The following is an 18,759-nucleotide window of genomic DNA, read 5'->3' as shown; positions in this document are numbered from 1 at the left end:
TTTCTGCTGCCTGTGCCTCCGCGTATTATTTTCGCTCAATATAGGCCATCGCATAAACTCATCGCTTATCAGCCACTATCTTAGAGCACGTATCGTTACACAGTCTCTCTTTACACGACACAATATAACACCCCGTACTCAAGGAGCCAACTGTCCTATACTTATATAACCACTATCTATCTCCTATTTGCCATCCATTTCTTTCTTTTATACCGTATCTGCACGCCTTCATATTTTATTCCTATCACCGGCCTTGTAATTCCATTTAATTGTCTACAAGCTCACATTACATTCCACAAGATTGAATAATGTGTTATCTCAAGAAGTTATCAACATGTAATTATCACCTTCCTCCGAAGGTCAAACATACTCCGACCTGTACAGCCCCCAATGCAATACACCATATAAAATAGCCACACGTACGCACTTTAACCCACGCACCAACGTCCATTACCACACATTTTATCACCCCACACAGCCACAGTTAAGCCCCGACGCCACGGTACGAATACCAGATTAAAACCAAAACTTGGGGAGAGGAGTGTTGACTGGCCCTCCCCTCGTGAATTTTTCCCTGGATCTCCCAGAATGCTTTGCAATCCGTAAAGGCATCTTCGTGGTTTTACAAGCCTTCAAGGAGTGGACATTGTGTTTTGAGGCCATGAAAATGAACCTGGAGGATCAGAATAAAGGTATCTATTTGTGTCTAGAGCTGTGTTTGCTGATCTCTCTCCCATGTGTGGTATTTTGAGCGTTTTATTGAGAGGGGTGATTCTGCTTTTCTTTCCTTGTTCGATTTGAAATTTGTCAAAGAATCTGTGCTATTATTTGGCTTAAGAGGAGTTGCCAACACCTTGGTTGGATGCATATCTTCAAGACCATTTATCCCTTAGACTGATGCCTGAGTATCTTTATCTTGTTGTGTTTATTTTGCATTTATGATTTTTTTGGGTTGTGGGTACTTCCCAAAGCCGGTACAGGCCGGTTGAGGAGGGGTCAATGTGTTAATCTATATTTAGCTGTTTAGTAGTGAATTTACGTGGACATATCGGAGCATTTGCCTTAGTGCGTGACAATTAAAGCCGCATTATCACCAGTTTACTGCCGGTCGATTACGTTACAATCTCCGATGATTTTTAACGGAAAACGCGAAAAATATTTCAAAATATTGAAAGCAGTGTGTCTATTGGAAGTTTCTTTGAGGATGTGATTGATAATTTAGAGCGGATGGCCTGTTAAATATCTCGGATTCTAATAGATTCTTTTGTCTTTCAACGGTTGAGGTTTGCGTCGGATCTCCGGAAGTGAACTGGTGACAATTTAAAAGCTGAACATCAGCATGGTAAATTTACGGAGAGCATCAGAGAGCATAGTAAATTTACGGAGACCATCAGAGAGCATGGTAAATTTACGGGGAGCATCAGAGAGCATGGTAAATTTACGGAGAGCTTCAGAGAGCAGGTGTGGCCAAATCGTGTATTCATTAAATTTATGTATAGCATAACCACATGTAATACAAACGGACAAATAAAATAACCATTGCTTCATGTAAAAGAGTTCCGGTTTTGATAGTTGTCAGGATTTTTAACGATATTTACATTCCTAACCGCCCCAAATAGGCATTTTAATAAACATGGCTGTAGACTGTGTGATTTTGGCCATTCATCAAGGAACCAGACTCTGGATAAGGTACGCAAAAATGGCTTAGACGAACTAATATTATAAAGGAGCCCTCGATTTAATGAGTAAAGGCCATTTTTAAGAATGTTCGCTAGGAACTATAGCTTAATTACCCCTTCTGAAAGGTGTAACATAGCGCATTTTTAAATGTTATTCCAAAAAAAATAAAAATGCCCGTTTTACTTACTAAAAATAATAAGTGCCAGATTATTCCCGTTACTTAGCCATTTTCTAAAAAGTCCAAAAGAGCATATTTTGATTTTTAGTTGTTCTTTTTTCCCAAAATGGCTACACAGCTTGGGAGTTTCATTTGGAATCAGTGATCCTTATGAGATATTTAGCTTGTAATTGTTTTTTTTTTTTTAATTTTTTTTTTTTTTAAAATTGGGAAATCGGGACAAGCTTTACTTGTGTTTCCAGATGGTCGTTTCTTAAAACGCCGATAAACTCAGAAACCCGTAAAGTAAACATTTTCGGATGTTTCTTAAAAAATCTTTGCCCGCTAACTTACGGGAAAACGCTTCATATTCTACTTGTGTCGAGTTGTAGAAAGTTTTCATCACAGAGAAAACCATTCCACTGCCCGGTAAAAAGTGGGCCAATCAAGGCTAACATCATTTTATGGAAATTCCTTCCAATCAATCAGTTTTCAACTCTGTCAAACGATTTGACATTTAGCTGTCACAGTGCGCCTAAAAAAATATAAACAGCTTTGCGAAATTATTAGAAGTTTTTCTACAAAATGAGACTTTATTTACTTGTTTTTTTTTTCTTTCTTTCGAAAATGCCGATGCCACAGCAATGTTTGGGGTGCAAGTTGTCTAGGATTTGGTTCCCTGTGTTCCTTCGATGACGTTATAAAAATAAGCATGCCCCGCGCTAGCCCCGCGCATGCATATTGGAACACAAAGTTCCAAGAAACAGAAACAAACAGTGCGACACAATCAACTTTCATCTCGGGAGTTTACAGCTCGCTTTCTGGAGTTCGCTTGCTTCGTTACCTTGAAAAGCTTGTCACGGTAAGCAACTAAGCTCTGGTTGTTAATCGTAGTATCCGTTACACTTTTTTTTTTCGGAGCCATTTTAACCCGAATTTCGAGATAAGGGGAGGAAGGACCCGTTACCTTGACGATAATAGTTCATTCAGGATTACAGCATAGCTTTATAGGCTATAAAACAGAGTCAAGACTCATAAAGAAGTCCTGCAGATCAATAATCCAGGTGAAATCAACTCCAATAAGTGCAAAAGTTGTTATTGAGCATATCCTAACATGAATTGATTGAATTGAGACTTGTTTGTTTTGTTAGCGAGACGTCGCATCGCAAAAAGTGATCAAAACAGCAAAATATCCTGCTCTATACCAAGTTTGATATTAGATTGATGAGTTCAAAAGTAAAATATCGTTTGGGAAACCTTTTGACATTGAGCGCTTTTATTTGAGACTGCCGTAAAATCTTTTCATAATGTTTACGTTTAAAAAAAGAGGAATATGAGTGTGATGTACCAGATTCTACGGCTTAGAACCTAAAACCCTGCTTTGCCCCACACCACCCTAGACCCGACTTGTCTTTTTCATGGTTTCCTCACTAACATCTAAATTGTGAGTTGTTGTGTGGAACGTCACTTGTACAGCTATGGGGAGTACATGCGGACTGTCGACGTTTGCGACCTGTCCATCTAGAAGAGGGATGGAGAGGGAGGGACAAAGAAATGTCTAGGGTAGTGTGGGGCTACTGTCTATGCAATTTACATTCCAAGGATGCCAATTGACCAGCTGCTATGTCCCGATCATCGACGGAAAGCTAAAATTGACGTTCAAAAAAAAAATCTTTTCTTGCAAGGTTTTAGGCGGATTGCTTAAAAACTTGATTCGGAGATAGTTCCATCCTTCTCCCATCTTGTACCGTGTCAGTGTTTTCGTACTGCTTAAAATTCGGCAGAAAATCGCGCTGAAGCTGAAGTAGTCAGCATAAGGTTGCCAGCCTTGTCTCATTTTAAGAATATTAAAATATACTTAGTATCGACTCAAAATCCGATACAAAGTTATATCGCTCTAAACATCAGTGACAGAGGGATCTATTTACATCCCAACTAAGTTTATTTCATGAATAGAGCATGGGGGGGACTGGGGGGGTTCATAGAAACGAGTGGGAGGCGCGAATCGCCCCTCCGGGCCTCCCAGCCCCGTCTTTGATCGAAGAGATGCACTGCCTTGCGCATTTCTGTGATTTCAATCGTAGCCTGTGCAGCGGTGCTTGAATTGCTCGAACGAATACGGCGATAAGTACCATCATGTATTTCTTTCATCGAACGCTCGATCATCGGCCACAGGTCTACGATTTTATGGCAGTCCTTGTTTGCCACAGAAGCCTCCTGTTTCCGAAATACTGTTTCAGAGAGGCGATCGAACTCTTTAAAAACACCATCTACAAAGGCATCCTCCTCTTTCTCCTCGGTTGTTACTGAAAGTTTCCAGCCAAGCATTTCAGATCTAATTTCGTGTTTGAGTCGAGCCGCCATCTTGGATAATTGAGTTTGGTACTTCATGACAAACGTTTTTAAGAACTTTCTGACTCGCACTCTAATGAATAAATCTGTTATGAAGTATCATGGCTATATTTTTCCAATAATGCACAAGGTGTACCCAAACACTCGTCCCGCCGGTTGTGATACGGGCAGTTAGAGACTGGGTGGCACAAGGTGTGCCCAAACATGGACGCTTACATAGAGGAGGTTTTCAATAGCATGCGTGACAAAGAGGCGCCCGCCGTACTGGCAGGGCTGGTCCAGAACATCCTGGACGAGGACATCCCCGACGATGTCAAACACAAGCTGCTTAAGCCGCTCGTACCGGTGAAAGTGTGGACAGAGGAAGTCTGGCGCGAGTTCGACCCTTTGCTGCCGGGACGGCGGCAAAAGGGCCCAGAGAGCTTAGACCCCGAGAAGTACTATTCTCTTTTCGTCGGCGGCGCCCATCTTCGGTTCCCAAGCGTGGATGCCACTCTTCGGGGCCGAGACATAAGCGCCGGTGTTTACCAGGAGATACGAGATCTTGGTGGAGCAGGTGTCATTGCTCTAAAGCCGGTTATGCGGGAGCCTGATATTAATGACGATGGCTCGGTGTGGTGGGTCTCGCACACGCGGGAGTCTCTGCGGGCAAACGCAGTGTTGCCACCGGTGCTCGAGATGGTGGACCCCGACCGGCGCTACAGACTCTTTACGGTCGTTGGTAAGGCCCCCGCAGAGGCATTGGCGCCAATCACAGAGGAGGAAGGGCGCTCGGAGCACAAGATCGGTGGGTCGTTGGTCAACAGAGGGGGCCAAATCCCAGGCGGTGCCCTGGAAGGCATCGATGCGGGTATTTGGGAGAAAGGACGAGAGTACCTCGTCTACGTGAGATACGAGCTTCGCCCTCTACCTAAGCAAAGTGGTGAGCCTGGGCCAATGTTTGAGCGAGAAGGGAGTGACGCCTTCGCTAACTGTGTTGTGAGCTATGTTGCCGAATTCTTGAGGAATCGCGGCACCTCGCGCTCCCTTGGTCTAACCAAGACACGAGGCAAGATCCTCGAGCGATTCGACAAGAAGCTGGCCACTACGGGATGCACCATAGAAGACCTCTTTGAGATGGACAAGAAGCTCGAGGTAAAGCTAGTAGCCGTGTACGCCCTGGGTAACGTCCTGTGGGACTCGGGGAAGTACAAGACTAAGACGAGGATCACTATCCCTTGCCACAATAACCACGCCTGGGCGGAGCTTCCGACTGAACCACCTGCGATCGCGAGCGTCCACGGCCTAGACTTCGAGGCTGAGGGGGAGCTTCGTTCGTTATGTCAGGGGAAGGCAGCGCCTCGCGCTACCAGTGCCGCCACAAAAACGCGCGAGGCAAAAGTGCGAGAGGTGCTCATTCGCTTTATAAACAGGGCGATCCCCAGAAGCACGAGGATCTGGCTGTGTGGGCGCGTTATAGTCACGCACGAAGGCAAACTGTACCGATAGGGACAAGACGGATGGGCTATCGACAGGGCGTTTACAGACGAGATTGGATATGATCCTCAATGGCTCCCTGATGACCACCCAGCCTACCAAGAGTTCACCGAAGAAACGCACTCGATGGGCGGTGCAATAGAGTATCGCTTCAAGAAGTGGACCCAAAAAGAGAACATCAGGCCAACGCCTCTTAAATACAGGGACGTCTGGCGAGCGGCGCAGGTTGAGTCCAAAGTGTGGAATAGCAAGGAAAACTTAGGGGCGCAGCCTCATGCGCACATCGACATGCGTGCGGCGTACCTAGGATGCGAGGACAGTGTCTTCGGCGGCGCCTCGGACGCCATTGATCTGGTACGGAAATACGGCTTCCCTACGAACGTGTATCGTATCGCGGATGTTGTGGGACGGCCATTGAGCGAGGCTCTTCAACTGACCGGGGCCATTCAGCTGACCGAGTGGGAGTTCTCTGAGGCATGCCACCCCTACACTTCCGGGAGGGTGGGGCAGCACTTGGAGCGAAACGAGGGCTGGATCACCACGCCAGAGCTCAAGGACCTGTTAGACTCGGGTGACCTCGTCATGGCCACGGCGAGGGAGGTGTTGTATAGCGTCGGAAAAAAGGACTCCATCGCGTGCCGCCCCGGCGGCGAAGACTCGTAGTACCCTGAGGATCGAGATCTCGCTGTCCGTTTCGTAGGCAAGTGCGCTCGCCACGGCGACGAGTCCTCGATCGTAGTCCGCGACCGTGAAGAAGCCGCGTGTCTGACAAACCTCCTTGCGGGCACCGACCACTTACTTAACTTTGAGCATGCTGATCCAATACAAAGACGGTGTCCGGCGCTCACAATGGTACCATATCAGGGCCTTCGTCTTGGTGTACACAAACATAGCGTTGCGACGCATGTTGAGGCGGATCCCTCGCGAAGACGTCCTCCGAGTGTGCACAGATGCCATATACGCAAAGGCGGTGCCCAGTGGTGTGAAACTCGTGGAGCGAAATCCGAGGTATGGAGAGTGGCGCCACAAGAAGCCTGGGTACGAGTGGCGACCCGAAGCGGCTTGGGGTCCGAAGAAGTCGGGGAGCTTGGCTAGGGAGCCAAGCACTGCGCCGAGTCTGCCGTGCGATCTAGTGGCCGCAACCTCTGCAAAGATGTATCTAGCTGGCCAAGGAGGATCGGGGAAGACCGAGTGGGCGGTGAGCATGTTCCGCGGCTGCAACGTTGTGGTGCTCACTCCCGAGAACAACCTCGCCCACGACCATCGCAACAACCCGCGCCTCGCGGTGAAGGCTCAAACCTACCACCACTACCTCTGCATACCAGCGGAGAAGCCGATAGAGGAGTGGAGATCTTCCGAGCTGGGGCACAAACTCGACCGTCTCGCAGAAGTAATCATCACTGACGAGTGCTGTAAGGTACAGACTAAAGTGCTGCGCGCCATCCTAGAGTATCTCGCCACGCGGCCGTGTTAGGTAGTGTGTTTTGGCGACTATGGGCAGGTCCCGCCCTGGGGAGATAAAGAGGGGCCTCACGATATGCTCAAGGAGTGGGCACGAGGGAACATCCGCTGGTTCGAGTCCGACTACCGCTGCCTGTGTGAAGACTGCGGAAAGCCGTACAGTACATGCGACTGCGGCTCTGCCGCGCCCTCCTCCAGGCTCCACGACATAAAGGGCTGGATTTGGTGTCAGCCAGATTCCCAACAGCTTGAGGTGTTTCGAGAGGAGTGGGATGGGGTGGGCCTGCTCGTTCGACGCGGCGATCGAGCAGGCCCACCCAAGCGATATGTGGGTGTGCTCGACCAACAAGATGGGGACCCTTGTTCAGCAGCGATTTGTAGAGCACCACAGGAAAAACTACCCCCGATTGCCAGCAACCATCCGCTTTGACCCCGATCCTAGCGTCGCGCATCGTTATCGCAAGCAAGGGCGGCCGGTGCCCGTGCCAGGCAAAAGGGTGAGAAGGTCGACGCGTACAAAGGCACGGTAGTCGAGGTTCCTCTCGACGCGGTCCTTAACGGGCTTCCCCTCGAGTGGAAATACGCGGGCTGGGGGACAGTCCACCGGGTGCAGGGCAAGACTATCCAGACTCCAAGACGTCTGTTTATCATAGACCACAGCTTAGAGGGCTGGATCACGAATGCTGTATACACCGACATCTCCCGCGTGCGGCGCGCCGACCAGATAGTCCGCGTGATCCCCCCCGATAACACCCCCGGTGCCTTGGTTCCCACAGGACTGCAGGCTACACCCAGTGAAGAGCTCATTATAGCGCGAATCAAGCGATTTGCTATAGACGACAGGCAAAAGGGTCGCACAAAGTACACGGACCGCACCACGTTCTGACGGTAGACCACGTACTCGACATGATTGCTGACGCGCAAAAGAAGTGCACGGTCTGTGGCACTCAGCTTCTGCTTCAGGGGTACACCAAGAGTCATCCCCAATGCTTCAGTATCGACCGGCTGGACGACAGTCAGGGTCACTACAAGTGGAATGTCAGACTCGCGTGCCTTAGCTGCAATAGAAGGCACAAGCGCTGATCACGCTAGCGTGACGCTAGCGTCGCGCTACGCAACTGCGAACGCGTGAAGCCGTGCTTAGAGTACGCCGTGTAATACAACACTGGCTGTCCGGGCTCCATGACCCTCTTTAGTATTGGGTATGCCTTGCTTGTCCACCACGGGTCCGTTCCTCGCCGTCGGCCCTTGTCCTGAAGGTCTTTCTCGTTTACGGCGATGTACACCTCCGTTCCGGCCTCTAAGGGGACCTCTAAGGGGGGCTTTTCGGCTTTGAGAGGCACGCGCCTCAGCTTTATGGCGTCTTTAGGCGCAGCCAGTCATGCGAGTCTTCGTTGCGTTTATGTCCGAGATTACGATTGGCAAAGCAGTAACCCACTCGCGGTTCGTCTCGCCGGATGCAAGCTCCTTCGAGTACTGCGCACGAAATAGGCGCTGTGCCAGCCAGCGATGAAAAGACTCGGCGAAAGCTTGGCTCCTGTGGTGCCCTGGCTCGGCCCGTCGGACCTCCACCCCGTGGTCTGTTAGGAGCTTTGTGGTAGCACCCTTGAACCCCGTGCCGTCATCAACCATGAGGACTTTAGGCCATGTAAGAGGGCCCTCTGCATAGATGTCAGCGAGTTCGCGGGAGACGACGGCCGCGCTCTTAGTCCTCAGTGGGCGGGCGGCAACGACAGTCGGGGCATACTTGTACCCGCAGTCGGTTGGCAAGAATAGCAGGTCCGACTGGTGGATACGGTTTGGTATCTGCTCCGAGAAGTGGGCGTAGGTAGTCGGAGAAGGGGGTGTTTGTGTGTAGCCCCCGACGGGCTGCGAGCTTACCCACTTGCGCACTCAATCTATGGAGGCTGAGCCCTTGGGAAGTTTGGCATGCAGAGCGGTCACTCCCTGGAAGCCGCCTCTGGCGTAGTATATAGGACGAAGGAACGCATCGAGTTCTTCGTCGGACATGCGCTTTGCCGCCATTACGTGTCGGCAATAATGTATCACGATACATTGCAACAGGTGTATCAGTCTCCAACAGACGGTTGCAGTCTGCTCGGGTAGTGCCGAGGCGGTCTTTCTGAGGTCGGTAGGAACTCGGAGAACGGCATTGGCGAGCCTCTTAGCGCACTCCCTGGGTGTCACCCACCCATCGACCGCATTTTCGGTATCACTCGCTTAGCAGCGGCTGCTACCTCGTGCATAGCACTCCAAAGCTGGTCTGCGATCATCTTATACGTATACGCATGCGTATACGCGCAGTATGGAAAAAGGCCGCCTAGACGCAGCGCTTGAACGGCAGCTGCATCACAGCAAGCGGCTAGCTGTGTAGCCGATGGCGAGAGTGCCGGCGCCAATATACGCCAACTCGGCGTTTTTCTGCGTTTTGCTGGGGATGTAGTAATCGGACGGCTCAGGAGCCCGCATCGACTCCAGGGATTGTTTTTGCCGGGTCTGGTTGTAGAGTTTGAGCGCATAGTCAGTGTCGGTGAAGTTTTGCTTTGCGAGGGACCCTCTCTCGCGACTTTGAGCTTGCCAATCGAGGATTTTTTGTCGCCGCTGTTGATAGTGTCCATAGTCTTGTGGTATTTCTCTAGGGCCTTGTCGTGCCCCTCCTTCTCAGCTAAGGCAGGGCTCTCATCGTTCGACAGGAACTTTGCGAGGTAGTTGCCACCAACGAATGCAGTCGCGTTTAGGACGGCGCCGCCAACCAAAATCGCGATGGAGGCCATCGAGTAGTGTGTGTACGTTTCACATGCGCACACTTTACGTGCTGTGTGTACGTGAACACGAGTCTAATACATGACTTACACATAAAGTAGTGTGCCACAGTACACTACTACATGGGCAGGATCTTCTGGTCCTCAAGGTAACCCTTCAAAGCGACAGCACCTGCGACGGCGGCAGTCATTTTTGCGTAGTTCATGGCGTTCGCGGAGGGGTCTTTGGTGAAGTCCTCGCGCAAGACCTTGCGCCCAACCCAGCCGATACCGGCGACGAGGCCGGTTATGACTGCGGCGTCGGTGATGGTCTTTGTAATCTTGCTCTGCTGCGTCGTCGACATTGCGGTGCACGGACGTGCGGATATGGGTGGGGCCCTCGTGTCTAAATGTCTGCTTACTTCCTGGCTAACAGCCGAGATTTGCACTGTCCGGGAGCGCGAAGCGCTGTCGCCGGACGTCGTCGGCCGCTACATGCGGATCGGTAGCTCGCTGGTTAACAGCTGGTGTACGAGTGAACGCGGCAGCTAGCTCCCGCCTACGTGTGTAGAGGCCGATCAATAACACTAAAAGACCAGCGACCCCGATAACCGAGCTAGCCGACCAAGCAGAGTTGCTTTCCGGGACTGGTGTGTGTGCCGAAGGCGTGCCAAAGGCATCTTCGGCGCGCGCGCGCAAGCCCTCGCGTCCCTGCAGCTCGCTAGCAACCGGCGACCCAACGTGTTTCACGACACGAAGTGTCTCTTTCTTCGCTCTGTTAAGTCGGTTCCACTCTGCCAAGCGCCTTCCAGCTTTGACTCGCCCAGGGTGTTTAGGTCGGGTCGCGGGTGGTTCGGGGCTCGTGATTCTCTCTGCCAACGCCGAAGGCGTACGTGCAGGTTCATGAGCAGCTTGTTCCGCAGCTTGTTTGTCAGGTTCCGCTGACCCGTAGGGTCGCTGGGCACTAGTACTTCCTTGAGGTTCTTCCATTTGTGATGCAACTACTTGGTTGCTGAAGAGGTGGCAAGCTTTCAAATGAACGTCTGCTCTGGGATGGCAGACTCGCCACTGTGCGTTTGCAGGCAAAACAATGGTGAGTCCGCGACTGCTAACTCGTGTTGACACCGCGTGTGAGCGCTTGCCGTTCCGGCGGTGTTCACATGACGTGCTACGTGTAACGCCCCGACGGCTAAAGCCATCAAACGACCGCAGCGTAGAGACAGGCTTCCGCACAATGTACGGAGCTCGTTGTTGATGATGTAGTCGGACATTACGCCATTGTGAAGATCGACCACACTGTCTATCGGAAGCGCCATGCCTACTAGGTTGGTCGTAAGCTTCAGAAAGCTGTCTGCCAGGGCGTCTGTAGTCCGGTAGGACACATGAGTACGATGTAGTCAAACTTGCCCCGGAAAGGGCCGCGCAGCCGGTCTACTACGAATTGGGTCTTCCCGCATGACGTCGAGCCCACGATGAGAGCGTTAAATGGGATGTTTTTCGGGTCCATACCGCGCTGCCGCAGCGCTTCGCGCACTTCATGTCTGTGCTCAGTATTGTATGGACTCTAGCTGTCCGTTCATAAGGTTCATTTGGGAGTCGGCCACCACAAACACGTGACAGTTTACGGTACCCGTGCCGCTTGCCGTGCGTTTTATCTCGAGGTGCACACCGTCGCGGGTATTGACCAATCGGAGACCACCCCCATGGATAGCACTGTCGTCCGTCGTTCAAGGTCGATCCACAGAGCAAACTTGTTATCGCCATAGAACGACTCGAAGCCATCTGCCGGGGCGGCAGGCGCTCCGCTGTGCCCCCCCCCCGGGGAGGGGCGGACGAATCGTCTTTTCGCCTCCCTCCAGAAATCCGTGGGGCGCAGCCCCTGGCTGAAGACCTTGTTTGGCATGCCGTCGATCGTAACGCGAACGCTCTTGATGTCGGGGTACACGAACTTCTCAGAGTCGCGAGCCCCTGCCGTGTATGGCTCCACAAAGAGGAGCAACAGACCACTCATAGACCTTTGCGGCAGGTTGACACTCTCGTTGATTATGCTGTCCGTCCCTTTGCTAATCACAAAGGTCTTGTAGAGGTTCACTTGCTCGTAGAAGAACGTTGTGCCGTTTTGGTAGGCGGCGGCTGCAGACCGGGCGAGGTTGTCGTCCCTCAGGCTTTCGTATTCCAGCTCTAGATTTTGGATGCCATAGGATAATTTGGTAGCATCGCTTCCGACTACTACCTGGTCAACCGTTGCTAGCGTGATCTCGAAGAGCAGCGCCTCGGAGAGCGCCCTTGGGTACAGTACGCCGTGGTCCGTCAGCAGAGAATGGTCTAGCGGGACGGTGTACTTCGCCCCGTGGGCGGCGTTTAGAGCGTTCTCCTTGGCGTTACTAGTCGCTTTATCGCCAGCCTTTGAGCGAAGCTTGCGAATGTTTTCTGACTGTATGCCCTGCTCCAGGCGGTCCTCTCTCTCGACCTTGGACAGGTAAAGCTCCTCGTACGTCTTGAAGACGTCGTAGCGGTTGGTGTCTTGGAGCGTTTCTCCCGCAAACGTGATTTGCAGGCGGCTCACGAGATTTCGGCCGACGTTGTTCACGACGGTATTATTTGCTTGGCCTGAAATGGAGAGATCGAAACCGACCCTCAAGGAGCCAGGCACGAGCGTGACGCCTTCCGATAGCTTTGGGACCGCCACATATAGCGTCTCGCCTGGGGAGGCCGTCGACGGGTTGAGAGTGACCCGGTGAACGGTTCTCTCGGCTTTCAACCCCAGAGGAGTTCTGGGTGTTCGCTGGGGGTCAAGTTTATCGCTGACTGACATCCCTATTACGTATATTATATATCGTATGCGTATGTACATAAAGTACGAAGCCGCGTGGCTATGGTGCGGACTGTTAGACATGTCTAATATAGCATAGCACGAGTTATGCGCACGCATCATGGGTGACGCTGACATCGACATTGACGATACCTTGCCGGGTGCGTCCCCCGATCGCGTAGCGGGGGACGACGAGACGACGCCCCTTATCCCGTTTGACCCCGACGATGGGGAGTCAATCCTAATGACGAGCACGTCATCGCGTATGCATGCTGCGCATAGCATGGCTACGCGAAGCGCAACGCAAACGACCGCTGAAACCTCGTTCATCACAGAATGTGCAGCGACAATACTCGGTCTCCAGTCCCTCAGGGAGGAATACCCAGACCTTAACGAGAATCTGATACGGTTCCAGTCAGACCGGACGGGAAAGACGCTAATACAGCTTCGCAACCTCGACAAAGGAGGTTGGACTAAACCAAGACAGCTGTTCAATAAGGACGGGGGCGTTCGACAGGACGTTGCAAGGCTGAAAGGCTTCAAGCTGGCGATGGGGTCCGTGGCAGAGATAGACGCGGTCATCCAGGAGAACATAGAACGAGTCCAAGAACTGCAAGGGGTGGTAGCCACAGACAGGGAGACCATCAACGACCCTAACACGTCAGAGAGTCGCCGCCAAGAGGCCCGTGAGCGCAACGAGGAGAGGCTGTCCGAGATTGACGAACTAGAACGCGAAAATCGAGAGCTCGAGAACCAAAAGTCGCTAAGAGAGCGCATCAAAGCCATCTTCAAAAAGCACGGCTTTACCGTCACCGCTATCGGGTTGGCCGTAGCAGCGACGATCGCGGCCATTGTGAGATCGCTCGGCAGGTCGCTCTCCTCCGTGGCCAGAGGGGTCGGTAACGGGCTTAAGGCTATCGGGAAAAAGCTAGGCGAGCTTCTCCCTGGGCTGGTAGGCAGCATCGCAAACTTCGTGCTTTAGGCTGCAGGGGAAGCGGTGAAATTCCTTGGAGAAAATGCGTGGCTGCTCATTCTAGCCGTAGCCGCGTCCTTGGTTCGTCGAATGCTAAGCATCACCGGAACAAGTAATACGCCGCGGCCACCGCGAGTGCTGACAACCCCGCCTTGAGGGCGGTGTGGTCATCTTTTTCGCCCGGTCCGGGTGCGCTTGCCGTTCCGGCGGCAGTCATGCTATGCGCAGCATGCATACGTGGAGAGGGGGCAGGCGCCGCGCCCTCTGCGTGCACTTTCGCAGGGGCGGAAGCCTTGCTTCGCCGCCGGGACGGCACGCGGTCGATCCCCGGATCAGTCACGTGTTGCACCCTAGGATGCCCACCGGCCATGTTATGAGCACCGACTGGCTTCGTCTCGGTGTTGATCGCGTTTGCGCCGAGCGTCATGGTATCTGTGGCTTTCTGCAGCTTATTGTTGTAGCCCACGACGCTCTGCATGTTTATCACCAGATCGCTCGGCATCAGCCACAGTCCTGGTGCGACCGCAAGACTCAGTCTCACCTTGGCCTCCTGCACGGCTAACTGGTACCTTTGCACGCTTTAAGCGATATCGTTTTCTATGATCGCGTCTTCAAGCAGCTTCGTGAACCCCGCCTGCTCCTCCATGGCCGGCCCATCGGCCCCCGCGATAGAGGAACGGACGTTTACGTGCACGTTGCGATACCCCTCCCCCGGGTAGAACACAAACACATCGCCTAGCCCGTGGTTCCGCCCGCCTTTCCATCGGAAGTCCGGCTTACGCGGCAAACCGAACTGTATACATAGACGCTCGAAAGCGGCCTTCTTGTAGGGGTTACCTTTTTGCGTGAACGGGCTGTCGCCAGGCAGGGGGGCGCCGAGCCCGTAGAGTATCCTCCGGGTGGTAAAGTAGACGTGAAACCTTAGAAATCCCCTGATGACAGTGGGGAGCGTGGCGAAAGCGGGGTCGATTAGGGACACGCCACATCCGGCGGTTGCGCACCAGACCGCAAAGTTGAGTTGCTGTGGCCAGTACCCATAGGAAGGATCCGATAGCCACCGGCGAGACTCCTTGGCGGACTTGTGCGTGACTACTGTCTCTTTGAATATGTCTCGGACCCTAGTCGTGAATGATTTGTCCTCAGCCACGTGTATCTCTAGCTGCGTGAGTAGTGGGGTGATGTCTGAGGCCGTGCTCTCCACGGGGGTTGCGGGCACGGCGTAGAGAAGCTTTTGCGCGAGGGTCAGAGACCTAGGGAAACCGGGTTTTTCGCGTTTGGCTTGTTCGGCTATAGCGTGTTTGATATGTTCGGCTATAGAGGCTCCCGCCGCAGTTGCCGCCTTCTTCGTCTCTTCCACCTCCCTTCGGGGAATCTCCTCCTCGTTCAGCATCCGCCAGCCTTCCCAATCCATGCTCAGCCCTATTAAACACGAAGGCGGGTTATGTTCAACACAATGGTGGTCCTACATACTGTGTTCACCAATGGCGAACAGACGCTCTTCTTCGAGCTGCAAAGCTTCCGACTCCAGAAAATATGTGACACTCAGGCGGTTCTAGACAACGAGATAACGCATCATCGACAGGTGCGGAAATAGTATATACGCGCCTTTGCCGTTACCCATGCTGTGTCTGTGGCATCCGGCATCGCCGCAGGGGCGCTTTCCAGCGCCGGGGTGGGGGTCTCTTTGAGTGGGATAGGGGTTCTGATCGGCGGTCCGCTGGCAGGGGTCGCTGGGCTGGTCGGTGTCGTGGGCGCGGGCGCGGGCGCCGGGGGAGTCTCTAGGGGTCTTACGAGCAAGGTGGCTCAACACGAAGACACGATGGTTTTAGCGGAGAGTAAGAAAAACTCGATCAGCGAGCTGGTCTCTAAGGCTCTGCAGGACGGGCATATCTCAGACGAAGAGTTTCGGCTAATACTTCAGGAACAAGAGAGATACTACGCGCTCAAGGCCGCTATCAGAGCTCGACACGGCCTCGCACCGCGTGAGAAAAAAAAGCAGGAAAGGTCCCTCCCTGGAGACACGCGAAAAGATGAAAAAGAGGCTGCGAGAAATTCGCGAGGAGTTCGGGAGCGAGGTGTTCGAGCAAAACTCAGGTTTAAACACCACGCCAGCGGCTTTGAATTTACGGCCGAAAAACGGTTATTCCGCGCTCCGTAGGTTGGCGGCCCAATCCACGTTCCTCGTTTTCACGGCCCTCAGGTCCTAGCACAAGGCGCTGGCGTCCCCGACATAGATTAATGATTGCTAACCATCTCTAATTACCCATCTACGCGGAGTGTGTTTTGCGTAGATTTACCCATCTACGCGAAGTGGTCCCGACGTAGATTAATAACCAGCAACTGTTAGTCTACGCGAATCGCTTTTCGGCGCCACTGAAAGCCCCCAGCCTGGGATGGGGCTGGAGGGGTCGAAGGGGGGATTCGCGCCTCCCAAGCCTAAGACGGGGCTGGGAGGCCCGGAGGGGCGATTCGCGCCTCCCACTCGTTTCTATGAACCCCCCCAGTCCCCCCCCGGGAATGAAGATATAACTCATAGATGTTTATTCGCGTGAATTTGTATGTCCTTAGAAATCCTTCACTGACGCGGGTGGGAAGCCGGGTGGCCGCTAGCCGTATTTTAAAACGAGAAAGTAGCCACATGCATCCTTGACCGACTAGACGCCGTTGGACGATTAGTTACGCTTGACCGCGCTGGGAGAAGCACAGGTAGCCCAGGCAATGGTTGCTTGTTCGTAGCTCGGAACTCGGCTGATCTGAGAGGGGACGAGTAAAGCGCTTTTTTGTAGAATGTTGTCAATAAAATTGCCTTAGAACTTAGAACATGCCTTAATTTTATTGACAACATTTCACAAAAACGCTTTACTCGTCCCCTTCAAGCGTAAGTAATCGTCCAACGGCGTCGGTCAAGGATGCTTGTGGCCACTTTCTCGTTTTAAAATACGGCTAGCGGCCAGGGAAAATTGTTTAGCTCGGATGTTTTGCCACATATCGAATGTAAGTGTCCCTGGCATAGGTCTGCGAGATAAAAATATTTTGTTTGTTGTTTTTTCCTCTAGAATTTCGACGGTATTTGAGTGCTACCGAAAATGGCGCCTCCAACCTTGTTTCTTTCCTTAGTAGGGGGAGAGAAGTCATAAATTCCGTTAAGAAACACCCCCCAAATCGTGTATTACACGTGAATTTGACAACCACAAGGCATGTTTTAAGTTTTTTTTTCAAGCCGTCGTCATAAGCCAGTAAATTCGCAAACTTGCTGATGCGATAAATCTTCTATCATTCAACATTCACCCCCCCCCCCCCCACCCAAAATTGGCTGATGATATAAACGATGACACAAAAATAAATCGGTGCATTCCTACAGTATTTACTTTTTATATGCGATCATTGATGCTATAAATTGAAACTAGGAAGCGAGCTGCACGGCGAAACTCGCATTCAATTTGTTTTCCAAGGGCTGAGAATAGGACATGCGACCGAGACCCAAGCAATCAAAGCATGAAAAAGCATAAAACCAAGGCCAAAACAATGACCGGAAAGCACCACGGGATATCAAAAAATAAAGTGACCGATACGTATCGCGATACTGGAGATTTTTACGGCATTTTTTCGTCCTAGCGTATTCAACTCAGAGTTTGTACGCTATTTTCCTAGCTAAGCGAAATAATAACCCTCTTAAAAAGCTTTAGAAAACATGTTTCACGGACGTTGTTTCTTCGACTCGATGTACTTGCCTTGTTGACAGCCAACCTCCCGCTAGTCACAAGTGCGGTAGCTCTACCAAATTTGTAAACACGATCGATAGCAGCTCAATAAAGAAAGGAGAAGACGGCCAACTCTTGTCCAACGTGTACGATCCGCGGCTACCTCCAACAACATTAAAAACACATAAGAAACACTTACTTGTTTGGATCCAACTGGCCAAAGAATTTCTTGATTCCCCACGAGTTTTGTTTTTTGGTGTTATTAGGTACGCTTTCTTCTTCGAGTTTCCGTAGCTCATCCTATCAAAGTTGGGCGCTTTGGCTGTTTACTTGCTCATAAAACTCTACGGTATCTTCCTTCCATTTTGTTTTGACACTGAACTGTGTGATTTCTCGAATGCTATTGGCGATTAATTTGTTTATTCTCGCCCGTAAATTGCAAGGCAAAAAGATACCTTCTAATGCGATAATTATGTTACTGCAATTCGTCTTGCTTTGACCTCAATAATTCTCTCACTTCAGGAAACATGTAAGTTTCCTGCGATCATTTTATGCATCTACTCATTATCTCATGTGTTGGGAGTAGATTCCGTCTATTATCCCGAGAAAGCAAACCAATCAGAGCGTGTGTTCATATGATGCTCCCGTAAAGTAAATACTCATAAAGCATGTGTGTGTCTAGATGGCTGCACGTAAGATGTTGATGCTTTTGGCCCTCACCATGCTCATCGCCTCATCGAGTGCTGGACCCCTGGCTTATGGTATCTGTCAGACAGGCTGCAATGCAGTGTGGGTTACCTGTGTTGCGGCAGCCGGAGGCGTGGCAGGCGTCGGTACGGGAGGGGCTGGAGTACCCGCCGCCATCCTAGCATGCAATGCGGCCCAAGGAGTGTGTATGGCTGCCTGTGTTGCCGCTGGTTTGTCGCCAACTTTGTAGATGAGCACCACTAAAACAGATTTCAACAAATCTAGACTAGACAGACGCTCAAAGAATTTGAAAATGTGTTAGTGAAATGATTGTAAGTAGTACTTAATGCTAGTGATCGCTTTGTAAAAGTATTATTGAAAATGGAAGTACAAACAGTAAACGTTTAAGTAGAATTACACATTATGTGACGTTTTGCATCCTTCTACCGAGCTCGGTTTTCATGTTTTTTTCATGCGATATAAATATGTTTTTTTAAATCACCTAAGAAGTAGTTTACTTTGATTAACGTCATCGATGACATCACAAATCACGTGACCATCTTGTTGTACCCTTTTTCAAGCTTCACTACACTAACCTGAACCGAAGGGACGTAAAAGAACCACTGGGGACGCAATAAACCCTCTGGCAGTGACCACCCCCAGTGACAGTGGTTACTAACCGAGGGCCATATGTTAGAAAAATGTATATTCGGTTAAAT

The 18,759-nt window shown here is 51.3% G+C and overlaps 1 long non-coding RNA gene across 2 annotated transcripts; it reads left to right on the top strand.

Annotated features, from left to right (window-relative positions):
- Positions 1-2,586: 2,586 nt before the first annotated feature.
- On the top strand, positions 2,587-18,459 carry LOC125561209. Of its 2 annotated transcripts, none has more exons than XR_007307244.1 (2): positions 2,587-2,699; positions 18,036-18,459. It is a non-coding gene; the product is annotated as an uncharacterized LOC125561209 (long non-coding RNA). The 2 variants fall into 2 exon arrangements; XR_007307248.1 differs by lacking the exon at positions 2,587-2,699 and adding an exon at positions 2,883-2,901.
- The last annotated feature ends 300 nt before the right edge of the window (positions 18,460-18,759 follow it).

The sequence above is a fragment of the Nematostella vectensis genome, chromosome 1 (assembly GCF_932526225.1).
Source record: "Nematostella vectensis chromosome 1, jaNemVect1.1, whole genome shotgun sequence".
Classification (NCBI taxonomy): domain Eukaryota; kingdom Metazoa; phylum Cnidaria; class Anthozoa; order Actiniaria; family Edwardsiidae; genus Nematostella; species Nematostella vectensis.
This window is presented reverse-complemented; position numbering and strand designations above follow the sequence as displayed.